Source organism: Bos taurus, unplaced genomic scaffold (genome assembly GCF_002263795.3).
Source record: "Bos taurus isolate L1 Dominette 01449 registration number 42190680 breed Hereford unplaced genomic scaffold, ARS-UCD2.0 Leftover_ScbfJmS_1765, whole genome shotgun sequence".
NCBI classification, from domain to species: Eukaryota; Metazoa; Chordata; class Mammalia; order Artiodactyla; family Bovidae; genus Bos; species Bos taurus.
Genome location: NW_020190866.1, coordinates 1,508 through 10,145, shown reverse-complemented (window position 1 = coordinate 10,145; position 8,638 = coordinate 1,508). Strand labels below are relative to the sequence as shown.

The 8,638-nt window shown below is 57.4% G+C and overlaps 1 pseudogene; it reads left to right on the top strand.

Moving 5' to 3' along the window:
• The first annotated feature begins 412 nt into the window (after positions 1–412).
• LOC782062 (leukocyte immunoglobulin-like receptor subfamily A member 6) lies at positions 413–4,744 on the top strand (annotated as a pseudogene).
• The last annotated feature ends 3,894 nt before the right edge of the window (positions 4,745–8,638 follow it).

Sequence of the window (8,638 nt, the reverse complement as noted above, 5' to 3'; positions counted from 1 at the left end):
GAAACCAGCACCATATTGTAAAGTAATGATCCAGCAATTAAAAAAAAAAGTGTGTCTCTGGGTATCTGAGCCCTGTGGGCAGCAAGAGACAGCATCCTCCCCAAAGCATCTCCAGCGCCTGCTGACCCCGTCCACGGAGAGGACCCCCGGGGACCTGCTGATGGGCGGGCAGAGGAGGAAGCAGACCCCGAGGGGAGGCTCTCAGAGGGAAGGACATGCCCTGCTTGACCACACCTGAAACGGGTGTCTCAGGAACACACTGGGACTGTCACAGGAACAACGCCCGGCTTTCAAGAAGAGGCTGTTCCCCTTCCTGTGGGGACACTGATGTGACAGCCACGTGACAGGAAGCCCCAGTCCCAGAGAGGACACACCCTGTGGTCCGTCTGTCCGGAGGACACCCAGGTCTTCCATCCTCACAGCCTGGACCGCAGGGAAGACGCCATGGCCCCCGCGCTCCCTGCCCTGCTCTGCCTTGGTGAGATGGGAGGGGCAGGGGGAGCCCTGGTCTAGAGGGACCTCCAGCCAGCCTGCTCCATCAGGGGACCCCAGGGCCCAGGAGACTCCCCGGGTGGAGAGGAGCTGCTCAGGGCTGAGGGCACCCCTCTCACAGGGCGCTCTCTTCCAGGGCTGAGTGTGGGCCTGAGGACCCAGGTGCAGGCCGGTGAGTCTGTCCCAGGGCCCAGCTCCCTCCTCTCGTGGGGACAAGGTCACCCCCAGGCCGTGGGCATGGGGAGGGCAGCTCGGGGCTCACGGAGGGGGAGTCTGGGAGGCTGGGCTGAGAGCCGGCACCTGGGGGAGATGCCTGGTGAGCCCGCCTCTGATTTCCTTCCAGGGACCCTCCCCAAACCCACCATCTGGGCTGAGCCAGGCTCTGTGGTCTCCTGGGGGAGCCCCGTGACCATCTGGTGTCAGGGTCCCCGGGGGCCCAGGAGTTCCATCTGGATAAAGAGGGAAACCCAGTTTTCTGGGACAGAGAGAAACCCCCGGGTCCCGGGGACAAGGCCAGGTTCTCCATCCACTACATGAGAGAGGACCACGCAGGGAGATATCGGTGCTACTACGGAACCCGCACTGGCTGGTCAGAGCGCAGTGACCCCCTGCAGCTGGTGGTGACAGGTGAGGGACTCTCGCGGGCCTCGGGCTCTGCCCTCGGGAGGGTCTGCTCTCAGGGGCTGTCCCTCTCACAGCCCAGCCCTGGGGAGGGGAGGGAGGAGGTGGGGGCCCCACGGAACCAGCTGCCTCCTTCTCTCCTAGGACCCTACGGCAAACCCAGCCTCTCAGCCCTGCCGAGCCCTGTAGTGATGTCGGGAGGGAATGTGACCCTCCAGTGTGGCTCCCGTCGGGGATTTAACAGATTCCTTCTAACCAAGGAAGGAGAAGACGAGTCCTCTCGGGCCCTGGATGGACAGCGAATGCTCGACGGGCAGACCCAGGCCCTGTTCCCCGTGGGCCCCGTGACCCCCGGGCACAGGTGGACGTTCAGATGCTACGGCTTTTACAGGCACAACCCCTGGGTGTGGTCAGCCCCCAGCGACCCCCTGGAGCTCCTGGTCTCAGGTGAGGAATCCCGTCCTGACCCCATACATTTGTGCAGACAAGACAACGTACTGGGGTCTCTGCTCCCAGGGAGCCCCTGTAAGAGGGTGGGGAGAGGAGCGTGGGGCTCACAGGACAGACACACAGACTGAGACACGACGAGGCCTGGGGCCGGGCCGGAGAGGGGTCCACAGGGGAAGCGGTCCCTACAACCAGCGTGTGTCTCTCCCCAGGGCTGTCTGGGAAGCCCTCCCTCCTGACCCCGCAGGGCCCTGTCGTCACCTCTGGACAGAACCTGACCCTCCAGTGTCGCTCTGACGTCGGCTACACCAGATTCGCTCTGTCCAAGGTGGGGGGACAGGACCTCACCCAGCGCCCTGCCCAGAGACCACAGCGGGGGCTCTATCAGGCCTACTTCCCCCTGGGCCCTGTGGGCACCATCCACAGGGGCCGGTACAGATGCTACGGCGGACACGGCCTCTCCTCCGAGTGGTCGGCCCCCAGTGAGACCCTGGAGCTGCTGGTGGCAGGTGAGGAGCCAGCGGGTCAGTCGGGGACCAGACTCTGCACAGGCCCCACTGGGGAGCCCCAGGGATGATGCTGGGACCAGGGGAGGGGTCCCGGGGAGGGACAGAGAGACGGGGTGGGGAGGGGAGAGACTCTGAGAAACAGAGACAGCGCTGAGGGGCCAGAGAGGCCCGCGGAGTCTCGCTCAGAACCCGGGCCGGTGGCCGCACCCCCTTCCTCTCTGCAGGATGGCTCAGAGACAGACCCTCCCTCTCAGTGCGGCCGGGCCCCTCGGTGGCCCCGGGGAGAATGTGACCCTGCTGTGTCAGTCAGGAAACAGGACGGACACCTTCCTTCTGTCCAAGGAGGGGCAGCCCATCGCCCCCTGCGTCTGCGCTCCCAGGACCAAGACGGCGGTACCAGGCCGAGTTCTCCTTGAGCCCTGTGACCTCAGCCTACGGGGGCACCTACAGGTGCTACGGCTCACTCAGCACAGACCCCTACCTGCTGTCACAGCCCAGTGAGCCCCTGGCGCTCGTGGTCTCAGGTGAGGCCCAGTCTGTCCGTCTCACTCAGCAGCTCGGGGCTCTGCCCTGGGAGCGCAGGGCAGTGGTGGAGGAGGGGGTGCTAAGGGAGGGGCCCCTGAGGGGCCTCGGAGCCCACGCCCCGCCCCTTTCTCCCCACTGGGGACCGGAGGGGCAGGTGGGCAGTGGGAGGGTCTCGGGGAGGCCACAGCGCCGTGCAGGCAAAGGGAGTGAGGTGGGGACCCTGCATCAGCCCGCGCACACCTTCCTGGGCTCATTCCCAGGACCCATGGGCCCAGACCCCATCCTCGGGCCCCAATCCAACCACTGGGGAGTTATGGGGCTCTGTGCTCAGGGGAACAGCCCGCCCCAGGGCAGTGTGGGAGCCGGAAGATCTAATACTCCTCAAGTCGTCAAGGACTCGCGAGGGGTGGAGCAGAGATGCTGAGGGGGCAACAGGAAACACAGGCTTCGGGGCTCTGAGCTGCTGAGTGAAGGGCGGGGGTCGTGGCCCCCAGCCTGGGGGAGCAGGGCTGCGGAGGGGGAAACAGCCCCACCCCCCACCTTGCTGACCCCTAGGGGGCTGCAGGCATCAGTTCTGTCAGCTCCATCCCTCAGTGGAGTCAGGAACTGCATAGAGGGGAGCAGGCTCTTGAGGAGTGGTGGCAGTTCTGGGGGCAGGCTGAATATGCCCCCAGTTCAAGCACCTCTGGAGACTCTGATTTGGACTCCCTCACCGTCACCACACCCGCGTGCAGGCCTCAGTTTCTCCGAGTGTAAAAGGAGAGACCTGTGCCAAGATCTTAGGTTTCCTCAGTTCTGAGTTGGGTGTGACCCGCATCCAGCGAGGAGCATGGGGAGCCCCCGAGGAGGTGACTGTGGGGATCTGTGCCCTCCACTGCAGCATGCGGGGAGGGAGAGGAGGACCCAGAGGCCCCTCCATGCAGCCTGCCCCTCCCCTGCCCCTCTGAGTGGGGGAGGGGAGGGACAAAGGAGGACCCTCAGCTCCAGCTAAGACCCTGCAGGTGAGGGGCCCCCAGAGCAGAAAGCTGGTGTCCTCCTGGGGGCCAGCTCAGGAGGAGCTCAGGGCACCCACGGTCCTAGTTCCAGTCTCGGCTCTGCCACTACAGGCTGGGTCACCAGGGCCCCTGAGTGATCTCCCTCTCTGTGCCTCAGGCTCCTCGTCTGCAAATGGGTCGGGTGGGCTGGAGATGGACGCACAGATCCCAGCACAAGTCCTCACACAGCAGGTGCCCAGTTAAACGGCACCCCTGGCTCACTCAGGCGTCTCTGGTGCCCCAGGCCTCACGTGGTACCTGAGTGTCCTCATCGGGTCTCGGTGACCTTCGTCCTGCTGCTCCTCGTCCTCCTCTTCCTCTTCCTCCACCACCGGGGTCAGGACAGATGCAGGAAGTCGCGTGAGTAGGGAACGGGGTGACTCGGACCCCTGGAGGCCTTAGGGCATCAGACAGAGGGAAACCAAGGACATGGGAACAGTCAGCTTAAAAAATGTTTTCCCACCATATGGAGGTTCCTTAAAAAGTAAAAGCAGAATTATCATATGATCCAGCAAATCCAGTGCTGGCTATATGTTTCAATAAACTGAAAACTAATTTGAAAAGATACAAACATTCCAATATCCATATAGGCAATTTACAATAGCCAAGATATGTCAGCAACCCAACTGTCCAGCAAGAAATGAATAGAGAAAATGTGGTGTGTGTGTGTGTGTGTGTGTGTATCCACATATACATAGAATGGAATATTACTCAGCCATAAAAAAGAAGGAAACTCTGCCATTTGCAACAGCACACATGGACCTAGAGAGTATTACGCTTACTGAAATAACTCAGAGGAAGATAAACACTTTATGATAGCATTGGTACATACTGAATCTGGAAAATAATACAAAGGAACATATATGAAAAACAGAAACAGAGTCCTTGATACAGAAAAATAACTAATGGTTACCGGGGGTCGGGCAGATGAGGGGTGTAGACTAGAGACACAGACTACTGTGTATGAAATAAACAAGAAGGATATACTGGATAGCACAGGGAATGTAGCAATTATTTCGTAAAACTTTAAATGGAGTATAACCTATAAAAACATTGATTCATATGTTGTATGCCTGAAACTAATATATTACAAACCAACGATATTTCATTAAAAATTTTTCCAGAATCTCAAATCTGAAAATCTAGTGGAAAAAAACACCCACGGTCAGCCCACGTGCACTCATTTAAGCCACTCCCCTCCTTCTCAGTGTCACGAACTGACACACACACAACGAGCCCAGGCTGCCTCTCTCCTGAATCCCACGTGGAGGGCAGGGGCACCACGTCCCCGGGCCGAGCCTCTGTCCCGGGATCCAGCCCAGGCTGAGGCTGATTTCCGACCTCCCACAGGGGCCGCAGACCCAGGGCCGAGGACAGGGGCCCACAGAGCAGGTAACTCCCGCCCCAACACCCCGAGATCCCTGCCCACAGCACCCCACCTTCTCCCCGTGACACAGTGTCTCCTCCTCAGCTCCAGCCCAGGTGCAGACGCCCAGGACCAGGCCATCTGTGAGCAGGAGAGGCGGCAGCCCATGGCAGGGCACAGAGACTTCTGGAGGCAGTGGGGGGGGGACGCTAGAAGGGTGGGGGACCGGGGCTGGGGACTGAAACCCCACACAGCACTTCCCAGGTGCCGGGTGGCGGGGGCACAGAGACCTCTGGAGGCCGTGGGGGGATGCTCAGAAGGGTGGGGGACTACACAGCATCCCCGGGATGCAAGGCGGGGGCTCCAGCCCTGAGGCTCTCCGAACCCGCCCAGCAGTGCCCTCTGCTCTGCTGCAGATGCTGCCGTGAGCGACGCACACTCTGAGGTGGGCTGCAGCTGGACCATCGGGTGAGACCCTTGCTCCCATCTGGCCACCACAGACCTCCTTTTGCCAAACTCAGCTCACACCCCAGCTGCAGCCGCGCCCACCCCACCCGTCCTTCCCGGTTCCCTGGGTCCTGCTGTGACCCCACCCTCCCCTTGCCCTGTGACCTCATGGCCCCTCCTTCAGGGTGCTATGTCCTCTGGCTGACCTTCTGGTGTGGGGGTGCAGCCCCATTTCATGAGGACGTGTGCATCAGTGGATGGCCCAAATGGCCCAGGGCCCCCTCTGTCACCCCCAGCAAAGGGCGCGGGAGAGCGGGCGCCACCCCCAGGCCCTGCAGGTACGGCAGGCGCTCAGCTCGTGGTGAGAGGGGCCCCACGCCAAAAGCTGGCGGAGTCCCAGAATGCAAGGTGCTGACAAAGAAAGTAAATCAAGAGACAGGACTGGGCGCTCGGGGCAGGCACACTCGGGAGGAAGGTCCTGAGGCAGGAGGGACGCGCTTTATCAGGAAGACGGCGTGTGCCGGGCCAGATGAGCAAGAGGTCCGGGCTCAGACAGAAACCAGGGCCGCACAAAGCTCCCAGAGGCTCCTGGGCATCAGGAGGCCCCTGGAGTTTCCACCAGGAGAAAGAGCTGACCTGACCGAGGGCGGCAGACCCAGGAGGCACCTGTCCTGCCTCACTGCCTCCCTCCAGCACAACAGGCGGGAGGCAGGCCCCCAGGAGGGGATGGGCGCCCTGTGAGCCCCGAGATCACGAAGGCGGGAGGCACCCCCGGTCCTCCCGGTCGGGGGATTCCGGGAAGGATGGACAGATGCACAGCAGATGGGTGCCTCCTCTCCAGGCCCCCAGGCGCCCCATCTCACACACCTTCCCCCCCGCAGGCTGCTACATCTGAAGCCCCCCAGGACGTGACCTACGCCCAGCTGAACCACTCAACCATCAAAGGGGGATGGCTAACCCCCGGCTCCCCCGTCAGGGGAGCCCCAGCAGAGCCCAGTGAGTACGCTGCTCTCGCCATTCGCTAGCCCAGGAAGGACCCGACCCCAGGCTCCCAGGACAGATCTCAGACCCCAGGAGGCACGGGAGCTGCCAGCAGTGGACACCACCTAACCACCAGCAGCAGTCCCTGGCTCCTAACAGACCACCAGGAGCCCCGCGGACCCTTTTGGGTCAACTGGTTCTACACTCAGAAACAGCATCCTGGACCCCGGTGGCCCAGTGGTTAAGAGTCTGCCAACCAATGCTGGGGACATGGGTCTGATCCACTTGGTGCCAGACAGCTGAGCCTAGGGGCGCTGCAGCTGCCGAAGCCCTGGTGCCCAGAGCTTCCTCTGAAGCTCTAGTCTTCCTCGAGAGAAGCCCGAGTGTGAGCAGTCCGTGCACAGCCAGGCAGCAGCCTCCACTCGCTGCAATCAGAGAGGGCCCACACGAAGCAGGGAAGACCAGCACAGCCACAAATAAACAGATTACTAAAAAACTGAAAGGCATGTTTCAGTTTCCTTAAAAAGATGATTAATATCCTCATATTTTATAAAGAAGGCAACAGACTCTCAATTATCAGTGATTTTGAAAAAGATCAGCACATTACTCCAAACGAAGGGAGGAACAGGGAAACAACAATGACAGGGGTAGCTACCACTGAGGACAAACAAGGCGAGGAAAATCAGAAAAGCCAGAAAGCTTCGTCCCTGAGGGCGTGGATCACACTCAACATGCTAGGCACAAGGACCAAGTCAGAAAGAGAGAAGGAGTTGCTTTACCGCCATCAGGACACGACGGCAGGTCCTTCAGACTTTAGAATGGTAAAAGCTTCATCGAAGGACAGTTTTATGCTATTATATAGAAAATGTAGATGACACAGACCAAAAGCCTCAAAAATAAAATTTATCAAAATTATGGACACAAGGATAAACAAAAATCTGAACTGTCCTATATGTTAAAGTGAACTCTGAGTCCAGAGAGTTTCACAGGTGAATGCATCTGAACACGTGGGCACTCATGAAACACACACACTCGTACACACACCTACTGGGCTTACAGCAGCTTACACAGAGAGGGGAGAAGGAAGGAAGTGCACACCACAAAACATTTCACTGCACCAGAAAAACCTGAGACCAAACGGTGACAGAGAAACCACCAAATGGGAAAATCTCAGGAAGCTATTTTTCCCTGGTTTCTGTTTTCCTAAACAAACATTCACAAAGAGGATTCATCAGTAAATAAAATGGACCACATATCATGCACGTGCACGTATTTTTTTCAGGAATATGTGGTTGGTTTCATCTGCAGAAATCAATCAATACAATTCTAATGTTAAAAGGAGAAATTTTAAAACATCATGATAACAGATGAAAAGTTTTTGATAAAATACACCACCAATTTATAATGAAAAAGTCAGGGTTCGGGATGGGGAACACATGTATACCTGTGGCAGATTCATTTTGATATTTGGCAAAACTAATACAATTATGTAAAGTTTAAAAATAAAATAAAATTAGAAAAAAAAAGTCGTAAGTAGAAGGGAATTTCCTATCATTTATCAAAGCATCTTTTAAAACCTGCACTAGAAATCTATTTTTTATGTTTGTTTATTCATTGTTGGCTGTGCGGGGTCTTGGTTGCTGCGTGGGCTTTTCTCCAGTTGTAGTGAGCGGGGGACTCTCTACTTGCGGTGCCCGGCTTCTCACTGCGGGGACCTCTCTGGCTGCACAAAGCAGGCTCCAGGGTGCCCAGCTTCAGCAGTTGTGGCACATGGGTAAGCGCTCCCAGGCCCTACAGCACAGGTTCAGCGTGCTGGCAGATGGCACATGTGGCATATCCGCAGGTCAGGGACCCAACCCAGGTCTTCTGCACTGGCAGGCAGATTCTTCACCACTGAGCCACCAGGGAAGCCCAGATATAACTGTTAAAGGTAAAAATGTACAACCTTTCTGCCTGCTATTGAGATTGAGCCAAGAATGTTTACTATTACATTTCTATTCAGCAGGGTCCTGGAAGAAACAACCAATTAAATAATAAAGTTAAAAAAAAAAAAAAGATAGGCACAGAGGGATGGAGTAAAACTGTATTGCTAAAAAAAAAAAAAAAAAAACACCAAAACTGTATTGCTCACAGATTACAAAACTGTGTGCATGGAAAATCCAAATAAGAATCTATTTTTCTGATTTGAAAAGGATCTATCTGATATCATTGAGTTT